Here is a 16,966-nt window from a genome sequence, read left to right on the forward strand (position 1 = left end):
CAGTAGTTCATCAATTACGAACACATGACAAATTAAAACCACCAAGTAAACCTTCAGAAACCAATAATAGTAAACCACAGAGTACCAAAGGTACTCCAAATGAATCTAGACAATATAATTCAACACCAAAGTGGAACAGTGGCAGTGTGGGCGTATATGCAGTGGGACCCTCCAAGCCTATAGTTACTGTGTCACCCAAGAACGTGACACCAAAGGGTACTGGAAGCTATGGAACATGTTTGTTCTGCAATGAGAAACATTCAATGTACCACTGCTCTAATTTTCCTGATAGTGACGCCCGTGTTGAGCGACTCAAAGATTTGCAACATTGCACGAGGTGCCTCAGGAAACATAACATCAATGACTGTGATACCCAGTTACACACCTGTAATAGGTGTAACAAAGGTCAGCACCATGCAGCATTGTGCAGAGACACCAAAACATCGTCTCCAAACCCCAAGGTGGAAGATAGCATTCCCACCACAGTACAGTACAGCAAGGTGCAACAAACAAACAGTGTCCAATCGGCAAAGTCTAAAGGTAATACGACTTTGCCTACTGCCCAAATTACCATCCTGAATAAGAGGGCCAAGGTCCATACCCGTGGGTTGTTTGACCAAGGATCCCAGAGAACATATATCACTAAAAGGTTGGCAGATGAACTACAATTAAGGCCTGTAGCCCAGATGTCATTCAACATCTCAGGGTTTGTAACAGATGCAGGACCTCAAGTCTACCAGGTGGTACAACCATCAGTACGTTTAGGCAGGTACGTCTGTAGAGTACAAGCCATTGTGGTGGACAAAATACCAGTAGACCTACAAGTTCAAGGTCTGAGAGCAACAGCCAAATTCCTGAGAAATAGAGGAATAAAATTGGCAGATAATATTAAGTCTGATCACCTCAACGACTTCGGTCTCCTTGTAGGGACAGACTATTGCCATCGATTCATTGGTAGCCCTACTAAATATCAGGGTATAACCATGTTAAACTCTGCAGGAGGTAAATTACTCTCAGGCCCAGTATCAAGCCTGAGGAGACCTATGCCTGCAGATAAACAATACCAGTAGAAATCTAAATTTGTCAGCTGATTATATTTCTCCAGTAGCATTATACTAAGGAGATTACAGCTGACTATAGTAACAGAGGTTGATGTTAGTATCATCATTTAAAGCTGAAGATGAGTTCATGAGGCCTCAGTGGCAAATCAGTGAACAGTAGCCTAAAACAGCTACAAGTCACTACGACCAATGTCACTGAACCCACTGCAGTCTCAGAACCATACTTTACTTTAATGATGAGCTATTCAATCTTCTGAATCAATTAACTAAATTAAACCCCAATAAATCTGATGACTGATTTGATACATTTATTATTTAATCAAGATGTATTCCATGGGCCTCAGTGTTTATATATCAGTGACCAGTTACCTGAAGAAACTTCAAGTTATATCTATGTCACTGATCTCACTGCAGTCCCTGAATCATACTTGACTGTAGTACTTGATCACATCCAGTCTTCTGGGTTAAATAATATGTAATAAGGCTTGAATATTAGCCTTTCAAGAGTTGACAGGGAAATGAAATCGCATTAGACTTCTAACCCCTGCAACTCTAGTACGGGACATCCGTCCTGTACGAACAGACGCACAAATGTGTGATTACTAACTACTAACATCAAATTAATCAAATAATTCGAAGGAGGAGTATCGGTGTTCGTCTGTTCTAAAGAGGACTTCGACCCGTGAGCAGCCCCCTGGGGAATTATGTCGGAAAATCCGACACCATTTAATATATCAGACAGATAAGAGCTGTGTTACCAACAAGTTACCCATAGAAAACGTAACCTGTAGTGGAATTACCGTCTAAAGAAAACGGGATATCATCACCACATACTATTATAATTCACCAGCTATTCTGCTGGGAATTGTTCTTAAATACATTAGTCTTTGGACTTTACCATCATAAAAACATCTTATATAAATTAATTTAATTATCAATATTAAAGTAGAGTAAATGTGACCCTTCTATCACTTTCCGTCATCTGGACAAAGTAAGCCAGGCGTCAGTGGGGAAGGAGGGCAGCCATTGTTGTTTATACGAGACCAGAGGCTCACACGGGAGCAAATTCGGCTCCTGTTAATTTTACTTGGACGTAGTGTTATGGATACCAAAGTGTACCATCTGTCAACACGCTGTCAACAAATCAAGTTAAGTGTTCTTTCCGAAACCCATTATTTATCATTAGTGGCCATTAATGTCATTATATAGGGTGACCCGGTTAGATCACATGGAAGCCTCAAACTAAAGGTAATTAAGCCAGGTCTTCATGTTCCATGTACTGTTTTCTCTGATATACTTGTCATATATAGGTATCTGGCTTCACAGCTAGCGCACTTTTGACAGGTCAAGACGAGGATGCAAGATTTGTGCACCAGTTACTGGGTGATATGGAAGCTACCTCAAAGAGGATAATTTGGTGTCTACACCCTAGTTATACCTGGTGGACTAACCTGCTGTACTATAAGATAAGGAACCTCATCAATGTATGTAGCTATTACTGTAGTTTGATTGGCTGCATATATATATTAATTTAATAACCCCCCCTAATGTGTAGAGGATCGATTTGTGAGATTAAGAGATTATTGCAGAAATACAGTCCACTCATTATTATACAAATTGCTATCGAAGTATATAAATTAAATAAATATAAATCTCACAGGTCGGTTCCCACACCTGGCTACTGTGGTGACCTCTGGCTACTGTGGTGACCCCTGGCCACTATGGTGAGCCCTGGCTACTGTGGTGACCCCTGGCCACTATGGTGAGTCCTGGCTACTGTGGTGAGCCCTGGCTACTGTGGTGACCCCTGGCAACTATGGTGACCCCTGGCCACTGTGGTGAGCCCTGGCTACTGTGGTGACCCCTGGCCACTATGGTGACCCCTGGCCACTATGGTGACCCCTGGCCACTGTGGTGAGCCCTGGCTACTGTGGTGACCCCTGGCCACTATGGTGAGCCCTGGCTACTGTGGTGACCCCTGGCCACTGTGGTGACCCCTGGCCACTATGGTGACCCCTGGCTACTGTGGTGACCCCTGGCTACTGTGGTGACCCCTGGCCACTATGGTGACCCCTGGCCACTATGGTGATCCCTGGCTACTGTGGTGACCCCTGGCCACTGTGGTGACCCCTGGCCACTATGGTGACCCCTGGCCACTGTGGTGAGCCCTGGCTACTGTGGTGACCCCTGGCCACTATGGTGAGCCCTGGCTACTGTGGTGACCCCTGGCCACTATGGTGAGCCCTGGCTACTGTGGTGACCCCTGGCCACTGTGGTGACCCCTGGCCACTATGGTGACCCCTGGCCACTGTGGTGAGCCCTGGCCACTGTGGTGAGCCCTGGCTACTGTGGTGACCCCTGGCCACTATGGTGAGCCCTAGCAACTGTGGTGACCCCTGGCCACTATGGTGAGCCCTGGCTACTGTGGTGACCCCTGGCCACTGTGGTGACCCCTGGCCACTATGGTGACCCCTGGCTACTGTGGTGACCCCTGGCCACTATGGTGACCCCTGGCCACTATGGTGACCCCTGGCTACTGTGGTGACCCCTGGCCACTGTGGTGACCCCTGGCCACTATGGTGACCCCTGGCCACTGTGGTGAGCCCTGGCTACTGTGGTGACCCCTGGCCACTATGGTGAGCCCTGGCTACTGTGGTGACCCCTGGCCACTATGGTGAGCCCTGGCTACTGTGGTGACCTCTGGCCACTATGGTGAGTCCTGGCTACTGTGGTGACCTCTGGCCACTGTGGTGACCCCCTGGCCACTATGGTGAGTCCTGGCCACTGTGGTGACCTCTAGCCACTGTGGTGACCCCCTGGCCACTATGGTGAGTCCTGGCCACTGTGGTGACCCCTGGCTACTGTGGTGACCCCTGGCTACTGTGGTGACCCCTGGCTACTGTGGTGACCCCTGGCCACTATGGTGAGTCCTGGCTACTGTGGTGACCCCTGGCTACTGTGGTGACCCCTAGCCACTATGGTGAGCCCTGGCTACTGTGGTGACCCTTGGCCACTGTGGTGACCCCTGGCCACTATGGTGAGTCCTGGCTACTGTGGTGACCCCTGGCCACTGTGGTGACCCCTGGCCACTGTGGTGAGCCCTGGCTACTGTGGTGACCCCTGGCCACTATGGTGACCCCTGGCCACTGTGGTGACCCCTGGCCACTATGGTGACCCCTGGCCACTGTGGTGACCCCTGGCCACTATGGTGACCCCTGGCCACTGTGGTGAGCCCTGGCTACTGTGGTGACCTCTGGCTACTATGGTGACCCCTGGCCACTGTGGTGAGCCCTGGCCACTATGGTGAGCCCTGGCTACTGTGGTGACCTCTGGCCACTGTGGTGACCCCTGGCCACTATGGTGACCCCTGGCCACTATGGTGAGCCCTGGCTACTGTGGTGACCCCTGGCCACTGTGGTGACCCCTGGCCACTATGGTGAGCCCTGGCTACTGTGGTGACCCCTGGCTACTGTGGTGACCCCTGGCCACTGTGGTGACCCCTGGCCACTGTGGTGACCCCTGGCCACTGTGGTGACCCCTGGCCACTATGGTGAGCCCTGGCTACTGTCGTGAGCGTTGGCTACTGTGGTGAGCGTTGGCTACTGTGGTGAACATTTCCCACTGTGGTGAGCCCTGGCTTCTGTGGTGAGCTTGCCCACTGTGGTGAGCCCTGCCCACTGTAGTGAGCCCTGCCTACTGTTGTGAGCCCTGGCTACTGTGGTGAGCCCTGACTATTGTGGTAAGCCCTGGCTATTGTGGTGAGCCCTGGCTACTGTTTTGATCCCTGGCTATTGTGGTGAGCCCTGACCACTGTAGTGAGCCCTGGCTACTGTTTTGATCCCTGGCTATTGTGGTGAGCCCTGACCACTGTAGTGAGCCCTGGCTACTGTTTTGATCCCTGGCTAATGTAGTGAGCTCTAGCTACTGTGGTAAGACACGCCCACTGTGGTGAGCCCTTGCTACTGTAGGGAGGCCTACCCACTGAGGTGAGGCCTGCCTCTCTGCCGTGAGCCCTGCCCACTGTGGTGAGCCCTGGCTACTGTGGTGAGCCCTGCTCACTGTGGTGAGCCCTGCTCACTGTGGTGAGCCCTAGTTACTGTGGTGAGCCCTATACACTGTGATAAGCCCTGGATACTGTTGTGAGCCCTTGCTACTGTGGTGACCTCTGTCCACTGAGGTGAGCCCTTGCTACTGTGGTGAGCCCTGCACACTGTGGTGAGCCCTGTCAGCTGTGGTGAGCCCTGCACACTGTTGTGATCCCTGGATACTGTGGTGAACCCTGCTCACTGTGGTGAGCCCTAGCTACTGAGGTGAGCCCTATTCACTGTGGTAAGCCTTGGATACTGTGGTGAACCCTTGCTACTGCGGTGAGCTCTGCCAACTGAGGTGAGCCTTGGCGACTTTTATGAACCCTTCCCACTGTAGTGAGCCCTGCCCTCTGTGGTGAGCCCTTGCGACTGTGGTGAGCCCTGCCCACTGTGGTGAGACCTGCCAGCTGTGGTGAGCCCTGCACACTGTTGTGAGCCCTGGATGCTGTGGTGAGCCCTGCACACTGTTGTGAGCCCCAGATACTGGGGTGAGCTCTGGCTACTGTGTTGAGGCCTACCCACATTAGTGAGCCCTGCCCTCTGTGGTGAGCCCTTGCGACTGTGATGAGCCCTACCCTCTGTGGTGATTCCTGCCCACTGTGGCGAGCCCTGCCCACTCTGGTGAGCCCTGCCCACTGTGGTGAGCCCTACCCACTGTGGTGAGTCCTGGCGACTGTGGAGAGCCCTTCCCAATGTGGTGAGCCCTGGCTACTGTGGTGAGCCCTGCCCACTGTCGTGAGCCCTGCCCACTGTAGTGAGGCCTTCCCACTTTGGTGAGCCCTGCTTATGTGGTGAGTCCTGATCACTGTGGTGAACCCTGCCCTCTGAGGTGAGTCCTGGCCCCTGTGGTGAGCCCTGCCCACTGTGGTGAGCCCTGGCTACTGTGGTGAGCCCTGCCCACTGTGGTGAGTTCTGTCCTCTGTGGTGATTCCTGCCCACTGTGGTGAGTCCTGTTCACTGTGGTGAGTCCTGGCGACTGTGGAGAGCCCTTTCAAATGTGGTGAGCCCTGGCTACTGTGGAGAGCCCTTTCCAATGTGGTGAGCCCTGGCTACTGTGGAGAGCCCTTTCTAATGTGGTGAGCCCTGGCTACTGTGGTGAGCCTTGGCTACTGTGGTGATTCCTGGCCACTGTTGTGAGCCTTGGCTACTGAGGTGAGCCCTGCACACTGTGGTGAGCCCTTAATACTGAGGTGACCCCTTGATACTGTGGTGAGCCCTGTCCACTGTGGTGAGCTCCTGCTACTGTGGTAAGCCCTACTCACTGTGGTGAGCTCTGGCGACTGTGGTGAGCTCTGCCCACTGTAGTGAGCCGTGCCCACTGTTGTACGCTTTGCCCACTGTGGTGAGCCTTTGCGACTGGTGAGCCCTGCCCACTGTGGGGAGCTTTGGCTAATGAGGTGAGCTCTACCACCTGTGGTGAGCCCTGCATACTGTGGTGAGCCTTGGCTACTGTGGTGATCTCTTGCTGCCGTGGTGAGCCCTGCCAACTGTGGAGAGCCTTGTACACTGTGGTGAGCCCTGCCCACTGTTGTGAGTCTTGGCCACTGTGGTGGTCCCTAGTTACTGTGGTGAGTCCTGGCAATTGTAGTGAGTCCTGACAACTCTGGTGAGACCTGCCCACTGTGGTGAGTCCTGGTTACTGTGGTGAGCTCTGGCTACTGCAGTGTTCCCTGGCTACTGTAATGAGCCCTACGCACTCTGGTTAGCCCTGCACACTGTGGTGAGCCCTGGACACTGTGGAGAGCCCTTGCTACTGTGGTGAGCCCTGCCCACTATGGCGAGCCTTGTCTACTTTGGTGTGCCCTGCCCACTGTAGTGAACCCTGGCTACTGAGGTGAGTCCTTGTCACTGTTGTGAGCCCTGGCTACTGTGGTGAGTCCTTGTCACTGTTGTGAGCCCTGGCTACTGTGGTGAGTCCTTGTCACTGTTGTGAGCCCTGGCTACTGTGGTGAGTCCTTGTCACTGTTGTGAGCCCTGCCTACTGTGGTGAGTTCTGTCCGCTGTGGTGAGCCCTGCCCACTGTGGTGAGCCCTGCTCACTGTTGTGAGAGCTGGCCACTGTGATGAGCCCTGCCTGCTGTGGTGAGCCCCGCCCACTGTGGTGAGCCTTTTCTTCTGTGGTGAGTCCTGGTCACTGTCGTGAGTCCTGGCCACTGTGGTGATCCCTGCCCACTGTGGTGAGCCCTGCCCACAGTCATGAGCCCGGCCTACTGTGGTGAGTCCTGCCCAATGTGGTGAGTCCTGGCCACTGTGATGAGCCCTGCGCACTGTGGTGAACCCTGGCTACTGAGGTGAGCCTTGCCCACGATGGTGAGCCCTGCCCACTGTGGTGAGCCCTGCCTACTGTGGTGAGACCTGCCCACTGTGGTGAGCCCTGCCTACTGTGGTGAACTCTGCGCACTGTGGTGAGCACTGACTGCAGTTGTGAACCCTGCCCATTGTGGTGAGATCTGGCTATTGTGGTGAGCCCTGGCTACTGTAGTGAGCCCTGGCTGTGGTGGTGAGCCCTGAATACTGTGGTGAGCCCGGCCCACTGTGGTGAGACCTCCCCACTGTAGTGAACCCTCCACACTGTAGTGAGCCCTGCCCACTGTGGTGAGCCCTGCCTACTGTGGTGAATCCTGGCAACCGTGGTAAGCCCTGCCCACTGTGGTGAGCTCTGCTTACTGTAATGAGCCCTGCGCACTGCGGTAAGCCTTAGCTACTGTGGTGAGTCCTTGTCACTGTTGTGAGCCCTGGCTACTGTGGTGAGTCCTGGCCACTGTTGTGAGTTCTGGCTACTGTGGTGAGTCCTGGCCTCTTTAGTGAGCCTTTGCTACTATGATGAGTCCTGGCAACTGTGTTGAGCCCTGACCACTGTGGTGAGGTCTGGCAACTGTGTTGAGCCCTGCCCTCTGTGGTGAGTCCTGGCCACTGTGGTGAGCCCTGACCACTTTGGTGAGCCCTGCCCTCTATGGTGAGTCCTGGCCACTCTGGTGAGCCCTGCTCATTTTTGTTAACTCTTCCCAGTGTGGTGAGCCCTGCCCACTGTAGTGACCTCTGCCCACAACGGTGAGCCTTAGCTACTCTGGTCAGTCCTGGATAATGTGGTGAGCCCTCGCCACTGTGGTGAGTCCTTGCTACTGTGGTGAGCCCTCGCCACTGTGGTGAGTCCTTGCTACTGTGGTGAGTCCAGGCCACTGTGGTGAGTCCTTGCTACTGTGGTGAGTCCTTGTCACTGTGGTGAGTCCTTGTCACTGTGGTGAGCCCTGGCTACTGTGGTGAGTCCTGGCCACTGTACTCACCAAGTTGTGTTTGCGAGGGTTGAGCTCTGGCTCTTTGGTCCCGCCTCTCAACTGTCAATCAACTGGTGTTCAGATTCCTCAGCTTATTGGGTTCTGTCATATCTACATTTGAAACTGTGTATGGAGTCAGCCTCCACCTCAACACTTCTTAATGCATTCCATTTGTTAACTACCCTGACACTTAAAAAATTAGGTAGGGCTCACTGTAGTGAGCCCTACCTACTGTGGTGAGTTCTGGCCGCTGGTGTGAGCTCTGCCCACTGGAATGAGCCCTGCCCACTGTTGTGAGCCCTGCCCTCTGTGGTGAGCATTTCAAACTGTAGTGAGCCCTGCCCACTGTGGTGAGTCCCGGCCACTGTGGTGAGTCCTGGCCACTGTCATGAGCCCTGCCTACTGTGGTGAGCCCTGCCCAATGTGGTGAGCCCTGCCCAATGTGGTGAGCCCTGGGTACTGTGGTGAGCCCTGCCCAATGTGGTGAGCCCTGCCCAATGTGGTGAGCCCTGGGTACTGTGGTGAGCTCTGGCTAATGTGGTGAGCCCTGCAAACTGTTGTGAGCCCTAGCTACTGTGGTGAGCCCAAACTACTGAGGTGAGCTCTGCCCACAGTGATGAACATTGCCCACTGTGGTAAGCCCCGGCTATTGTGGTGAGCCCTGTCTACTGTGGTGAGTCCTGCTCACTGTAGTGAGCCCTGCCCACTGTGGTGAGCCTTCGCTACTGTGGTGAGTCCTGCTCACTGTAGTGAGCCCTGGCAACTGGAGTGAGCTCTGACTACTGTGGTTAGCCTTAGCTACTGTGGTGAGCCCTGCCACTCTGCTGTGAGCCCTGCCCACTGTGGTTAGCCTTAGCTACTGTGGTGAGCCCTGCCCACTGTGGTGAGCCCTGGCTACTGAGGTGAGACATACACACTGTGGTGAGCCATGGATTCTGTGGTGAGTCCTTGCTACTGTGATGACCCCTGTCCACTGTAGTGAGCCCAAGCTACTGTGGTGAGCCCAGGCTACTGTGGTGAGTCCTGCCTACTGTGTTGAGCTCTGTCGATTGTGGTGAGCCCTGCCCACTGTAGTGAGCCCTGCCCACTGTGGCGAGCCCTGCCCACTGTGGTGAGCTTTGGCTACTGTGGTGAGCCCTGCCATCTGTGGTGAACCCTGCACACTGTTGTGAGCCCTGGATACTGTGGTGAGCCCTTGCTACTGAGGGGAGCCCTGCCCAATATGTTGAGCCCTGCCCACTGTGGTGATTCCTGGACACTGTGGTGAGCCTTGACTACTGTGGTGAGCCCTGCGCATTGAGGTGAGCCCTGTCCACTGTGGTGAGTCCTGACAACTGTGGTGAGCCCTGTGCACTGTGGACGTACTGAGTCCCGGCCTCTGTGGTGAGCCCTGGCTACTGTGGTGAGCCCTAACTACTGAGGTGAGCTCTGCCCACTGTGATGAGCATTGCCCACTGTGGTGAGCCCCGGCTACTGTGTTGAGCCCTGGCTACTGTGAAGAGCCCTGCTCTCTGTAGTGAGCTCTGCCTACTGTGGTGAGCCCTTCCCACTGTTGTGAGCTTTGGCAACTATAGTGAGCTCTGACTACTGTGGAGAGACCTGCACACTGTGGTGAGCCCTGGATACTTTGGGGAGCCCTACCCACTGTGGTGAGCCCTGGATACTTTGGGAAGCCCTACCCACTGTGGTGAGCCCTGCCTCTCAACTGTGAGCCCTTCCCAATGTGGTGAGCCCTGGCTACCGATGTAAGCCCTACACACTGTGGTGAGCCCTGGAAACTGTGGTGAGCCCTTGTTACTGTGGTGACCCCTGTCCACTGTGGTGAGCTCAGGCTACTGTTGTGAGGCCAGGTTACTTAGGTGAGCCTACGCTACTGTGGTGAGCCATGCCCATTGTAGTAAGCCCTGCCCACTGTGGTGAGCCCTGCCCACTGTGGTGAGCCCTTGCAAATGTGGTGAGCCCTTGCAAATGTGGTGAGCCCTGCATATTGATGTGAGCCCTGGATACTGTGGTGATCCATTGCTACTGAGGTGAGCCCTGCCCAATATTTTGAGCCCTGCCCACTGTGGCGATTCCTGGACACTGTGGTGAGCCTTGGCTACTGTGGTGAGCCCTGCCCACTGTGGTGAGCCCTGGCTATTGTGGTGAGCCCTGGTTATTGTGGTGAGCCCTGGCTTCTGTGGTGAGCCCTGCCCACTGTCGTGAGCGATGCCTATTGTGGTGAGCCCTGGATACTGTGGTGAGCGGTTGCTATTGTGGTGAGCCCTGTCCACTGTAGTGAACCCCTGCCTACTGTGGTGAGCGCTGCCCACTGTGGTGAGCCCTGGCAACTGTGGTGAGCCCTGGCTACTGTGTGAGCCAAGCCCACTGTGGTGAGCCCTGGCTACTGTGGTGAGCCCTGCTCACTGTGGTGAGCCCTGCCCTCTGTGGTGAGCAGTGCCCACTGTGGTGAACACTGGCTATTGAGGTGAGCCCTGCAAACTGTGGTGAGCCCTGGCTACTGTGGTGAGCCCAAACTACTGAGGTGAGCTCTGCCCATTGTGATGAACATTGCCCACTGTGGTAAGCCCCGGCTATTGTGGTGAGCCCTGTCTTCTGTGGTGAGTCCTGCTCACTGTAGTGAGCCCTGCCCACTGTGGTGAGCCTTGGCTACTGTGGTGAGCCCTGCCCACTGTGGTGAGCCCTGGCTACTGAAGTGAACCATACACACTGTGGTGAATCATGGATTCTGTGGTGAGCCCTTGCTACTGTGATGACCCCTGTCCACTGTAGTGAGCCCAAGCTACTGTGGTGAGCCCAGGCTACTGTGGTGAGTCCTGCCTACTGTGTTGAGCTCTGTCGACTGTGGTGAGCCCTGCCCACTGTAGTGAGCCCTGCCCACTGTGGTGAGCCCTTGCGACTGTGGTGAGCCCTGCCCACTGTGGTGAGCTTTGGCTACTGTGGTGAGCCCTGCCATCTGTGGTGAGCCGTGCACACTGTTGTGAGCCCTGGATACTGTGGTGAACCCTGCACACTGTTGTGAGCCCTGGATACTGTGGTGAGCCCTTGTTACTGAGCTCACTGCTCACTGCTTGGAGCCCTGCCCAATATGTTGAGCCCTGCCCACTGTGGCGATTCCTGGACACTGTGGTGAGCCTTGACTACTGTGGTGAGCCTTGGCTACTGTGGTGAGCCCTGTCTGCTGTAGTGAGCTCAGCCCACTGGGGAGAGCCCCTGCCTATTGTAGTAAGTCCTGGCTACTGTGGTAAGGCCTGGCGACTGTGGTGAGCTCTGGCTACTTTAGTGAGCCCTGCATACTGTGGTGAGCCCTGCCCAATGTGGTGAGTTCTGGCTACTGTGTTGAGCCCTGGCTACTGTAGTGAGCCCTGCATACTGTGGTGAGCCCTGCCCAATGTGGTGAGTTCTGGCTACTGTGTTGAGCCCTGGCTACTGTAGTGAGCCCTGGCTACTGTGGTGAGCCCTGACTATTGAGGTAAAACCTGCCCACTGTGGTGAGCCCTGTCCACTATGGTGAGCTCTGACTTCTGTGATGAACCCTGGTTACTGTAGTGAGCCCTACCCACTGCAGTGAACCCTGACCACTGTGGTGAGCCCTGCCCAATGTGGTGAGTTCTGGCTACTGTGGGGAGCCCTAGCGACTGTGGTAAGCCCTTCCCACTGCAGTGAGCCCTGGTGACTGTGGTGAGCCATGGCGATTGTAGTGAGCCCTGCCAACTGGAGTGAGCCCTGGCTACTTTAGTGAGCCCTGCCCACTGTGGTGAGCCCTGGCGACTGTTGTGAGCCCTGACAAACATTGTGAGCCCTGCCCACCGTGGTGAGCCCTGCCCACTGCGGTGATCCCTGCCCACTGTGGTGAGCCCTGCACACTGTGGTGAACTCTGGCTAATGTGGTGAGACCTGCCCACTGAGTGAGCCCTGCCCAATGTGGTGAGCCCTGTCTACGGGGGTGAACCCTGTCCACAGTGATGAGATCTGGCTACTGTGGTGAGCCCTGCCCACTGAGGTGAGTCCTGTCGACTGTGGTGAGTCCTGGCCACTGTGGCGAGTCCTGCCCACTGTGGTGAGTCCTAGCCACTGTGGTGAGCCCTGCCCACTGTGGTGAGCTCTGGCTACTGTGGTGAGCCCTGGCTGCTGGCTACTGAGGTGAGCCCTGAGTACTGAAGTTAACCCTGCCTTCTGTGGTGATCACTGGCTACTGTTGTGAGCCCTGCCCATTGTTGTGAGCCCTACCCACTGTGGTGATCACTGAATACTGTTGTCAGCTCTGCCCATTGTGGTGAGCTCTGGCTATTGTGGTGAGCCCTGGCTACTGAAGTGAGCCCTGGCTGCTGTGGTGAGCCCTGACTACTGTGGTGAAACCTGCCTACTGAGATGAGCACTGCCCAACTGTGGTGAGCCTTGACTACTGTGGTGAGCCCTGGCTATTGTGGTGAGCCCTGCCCACTGTGGTGAGCCTTGAATACTGTGGTGAACCCTGGTCACTGTTGTGATCCCTGCCCACTGTGGTGAGTTCTCCCTACTATAGTGAGCCCTGCCCAATGTGGTGAGCCCTGCCTACTGTGGTGAGACCTGGCACCCGTGGTGAGCCCTGCCCACTGTGATGAGCCCTGCCCACTGTAATGAGCCCTGCTCACTGCGGTGAGCCTTAGCTACTAAGGTGAGTCCTGGCCACTGTTGTCAGCCCTGGCTACTGTGGTGAGTCCTGGAAACTGTGGTGAGTCCTGGCCACTGTTGTGAGCTCTGCCCACTGTGGTGAGCCAGGCCCACTGTGGTGAGCCCTGGCTACTGTAGTGAGCCTTGGCCACTGTGGTAAGTCCTGGCTTCTGTGGTGAGCCCTGCCCACTGTGATGAGCCCTGCATACTGTGGTGAGCCCTGGCTACTGTTTTGACCCCTGGTCACTGTGGTGAGCCCTGAGTGACGAACCTCGGCGTCATCTATGATTCAGGTTACGTATTAAAATAGTTGACGCTCCCAGTAATTTTAGTTTCCCATCTTCATGTCTGCTATTGTGGGCGGTGATGAGGTCCCGGTGACTGGTGACAGATGGGAGTGAAGCAGTACACAGGTCGACCTTGGGACGCCTCCGCGGGAGTGTACTAGCCAGAGGGTTAGTCACAGGTAGTTATTTCCCGTCATTGTGTACTGTCCCTTTGGTCTCCTATCACATAACCTTATTTCCATAAATTTGCATTTGGCGGTATTGAACTCCAGTAGCTATTGCTCTGACCATCTCTGAACCATCATACTTGTCTAATCCCATGTTGACCTTTGCATAAAGTTGTTTTAATCTGTGTTGGAATGAGATTAAAATACCGCGCTTTTCAGCAGCCCTTCTTTTGGACGCTTTCACGAAGAAACTATTGCATGCAATTTTACACATGTCCCACCACTCCAACAGACATTTGAACTTATGTTTTTGCCCAACCAGGTGTTCCCACAATACTTGAAAATTATCCATTACATCTCTACTCTGCAACAGACTGCAATTCAGCTTCCATGTCCCTGTCCCCACTTTAACCTGATCGTCAATAACAAGCTTCACCACAACCATACAATGATCTGAACAGCTGACCGGAACAGTACTGCAAGAACTAATTTTATCATGTAATGTGTGCATATATATTCTATCAAGCCTAGAACCATAATTCTGGCGAAGGGAGTCGCGTCGTGGGCATCATCTGCAAACATCGACATATAGAACTCGACTCCTGTAAACATGTTATTTACGTATATTAGAAATAGAACTGATCCCAGCATCGATTCTTGAGGTACTCCACTCGTTACTGTTCGACAGGCCGACTTCTCGCCCCATACAAAACTCTCTGGCTCCTTCTGGTTAGGAAGTTCCTCACCCACGCTAGGGCCTTTCCGCTTCCTCCCGCCTGCCCACTGTGAGAATTTTTTTTTTCAACTTTGAATATTAGTCTTCTGTGCGGTAGTGTATCACAGGTTTTTTGGCAGTTCAGGAAAATGCAGTCTGCCCATCTTTCTCTGTCTTGATTTATTCTTGTTATTTTGTCATAGAATTCCAGAAGGTTTGTTAGGTATGATTTCCCTTTCACGAACCTATGTTGCTATTTGTTTACAAACCTTATGTTTTCTAGGTGTGCAACAAGTCTTAGTCTGATTATTGTTTCAAGTATTTTGCAGGGGATGTTTGTCAGTGATACTGGTCTGTAGTTAAGTGCCTCCTCCCTATCACCTTTCTTGAAAATTGGTTCCACGTTTGCCCTCTTCCAGAAACTGGGCCACTCTCGGCAGCGGTAGCTACCGAGACCAACTTTGAGCAGTAGCGTAAAAAGCTCTGTAAAAAAGCGCAGTAGCTCTGCTTCACAGAGGGCACAAAAGGTCTTTATCAGACCTCAACTTAGACTATTACATAAACAATTTCATCTATCCTTCACATCTTTCAGTTACAATGTCAGCTAGTTACAAAGAATGTTCTATTTCAAGAGCTATATATTAGCAGTAAGTCATTATACATACATGGTAAGTCTTATCGCTAATACACAATTGTTTCAGTGGTGGAGATATTACAGAGTCTTAGGGGAGCTGCTGCTTATTATTAGTCTTCACAATACACTACTTGTTTCTTAATCTCAAATGTCGTTTATCTACTGGAAGCGAAATACGGATACAGTGCAAGGATTTCAGGTATTTTTTTCTTGGTAATAAGATACATTATCATATCATGCAGCGTCAACTTAGATTTATCTCTAAATGGCTAAATTTTACTAAATCCAAGATATAGTATTCGAGTGTGTGTCCCTGTCTTTGCCCACACAATTTACACTTTACTTCATCTAGATCCCTATACAAGCTGAACTGCCAGAGATACTTGTAGCCAAGTCTTATACGAGTTGTGACAACGTCTGTTAGTCTAGTTAGTCTCTATATCTGATAGTCTTTCATCTAGGGTAATCTCTTCTAACAATGGGAGTTGCTCAGGATCGGTTGTGAACACTCCATGGAAGCTGGCATTCAGTGCCTCACAGATTTCCTTGTCATTTTCAGTATACGCCCCCACTGTTTTCCTTAGTCATGTCACTTGGTCGTTCACTGACATTTTTCTTCTTATATGGCTGTGAAGTAATTTAGGTTGTTTTTTCGCTTTGATTGCAATATCGTTCTCATAGTCCCTTTCCGATGTTCGTCTTATGTTAATGTAATCGTTCCTAGCTCTGTTGTATCTGATCCTGTTGTCCTCTGTTCTTTGTCTTCTGTACTTCCTCCACTCCCGCCTGCTGGTCATTTTTGCTTCCTGACACTGTCTATTAAACCATTGGTTATTATATTCCTTCTTATTTTTCCCTTTACTGTTGTTATAAATCTCTCTTCGGCCTCCTGGCATTTCTGTATGACCAGGTCCATCATATCTTGGACTGTTTTTCTCTAGTTTTTTTCCTCCCACTGCACTTCTCCCAGATAGTCCCTTATCCTCCTGTAGTCCCCTTTCCTGTAGTCAACCCTCCTTTCCCAGACCTCTTGTCCATTGGTCACAAGTTTGAATTCCATCATGTAGTCAAAGACTAGGACACAATGGTCGCTGGCCCCTAGAGGTATTTCATGCTCTAAATTCTCGATGTCGTCTACGTTGAGTGAAAATCAGGTCTAATAGGCTCGGTGCATCTGCTCCTCTTTCCCTTGTGTCTTCCTTCACATGTTGTGTTATGAAATTCCTGTCTAAAGCATCTACTAACGTTGCTCCCCACGTTTCGTCCCCTCCATGGGGATTCCTTGATTCCCAATTTGTCTCTCCATGATTTAGGTCCCCCATGACCAGCAGCTATGATCTCATTCTGTGAACTAATGTTGCTGCCTTCTGCAGTTCATCTATACATGCCTTGTTGTTGTCGTCATACTCCTGCCTGGGTCTTCTACTGTTTGGTGGGGGATTGTAGATTACCAAGATCACACTCTTCCTCCCATCTGCTGTCAGAGTTCCATGTATGAAGCTTGTGCACTCAATTGTAACCCGATTTCCCAGGTCTTCAAACTTCCATTTCCGCTTTATTAGTAGTGCCACTCCCCCTCCCTGTTTCTGTGTCCTCTCTTTTCTTATCACCTGGTAGCCCTCTGGAAAGATTGCATCTGAGATCATGTCACTTATTTTAGTTTCCACTGTTGCAACTATGTAAGAATCTGCTTCACTCACTCTTTCTTTTAACTCTTCTTCTTTATTAAATATCCCATCAGCATTGGTGAACCAAACCTTGAGATTCTTCATGGAAACTCTGGTACCAGATTTCGCCCTTTCTCTGGGGGGTTTGGGGGGATCTGGGTGGGGGGTGAATGGGGGCTGGGCGTGTCTGGGGTCTGGAGGGGTGCTTTGGGGGCGAATAGGGGCTGGGCATCTTGGTAGGTAGGTAGGAAGGCCTGGGGTAGGGCCTGGGTAGGTAGGTCTGGAGTAAGAAGGGCATACTGGGTTTGAAGATTAGGGAGAGTCTGAGAGACATAGAGGGGTTGAGAGGTAGTGCAAGGTTGAGAGTTAGATAGAGGTTGAGAGGTTGAGGGGAAGAAGGATAGAGGGGTTGGGGGAAGA

The sequence above is a fragment of the Procambarus clarkii genome, chromosome 49 (assembly GCF_040958095.1).
Source record: "Procambarus clarkii isolate CNS0578487 chromosome 49, FALCON_Pclarkii_2.0, whole genome shotgun sequence".
NCBI classification, from domain to species: domain Eukaryota; kingdom Metazoa; phylum Arthropoda; class Malacostraca; order Decapoda; family Cambaridae; genus Procambarus; species Procambarus clarkii.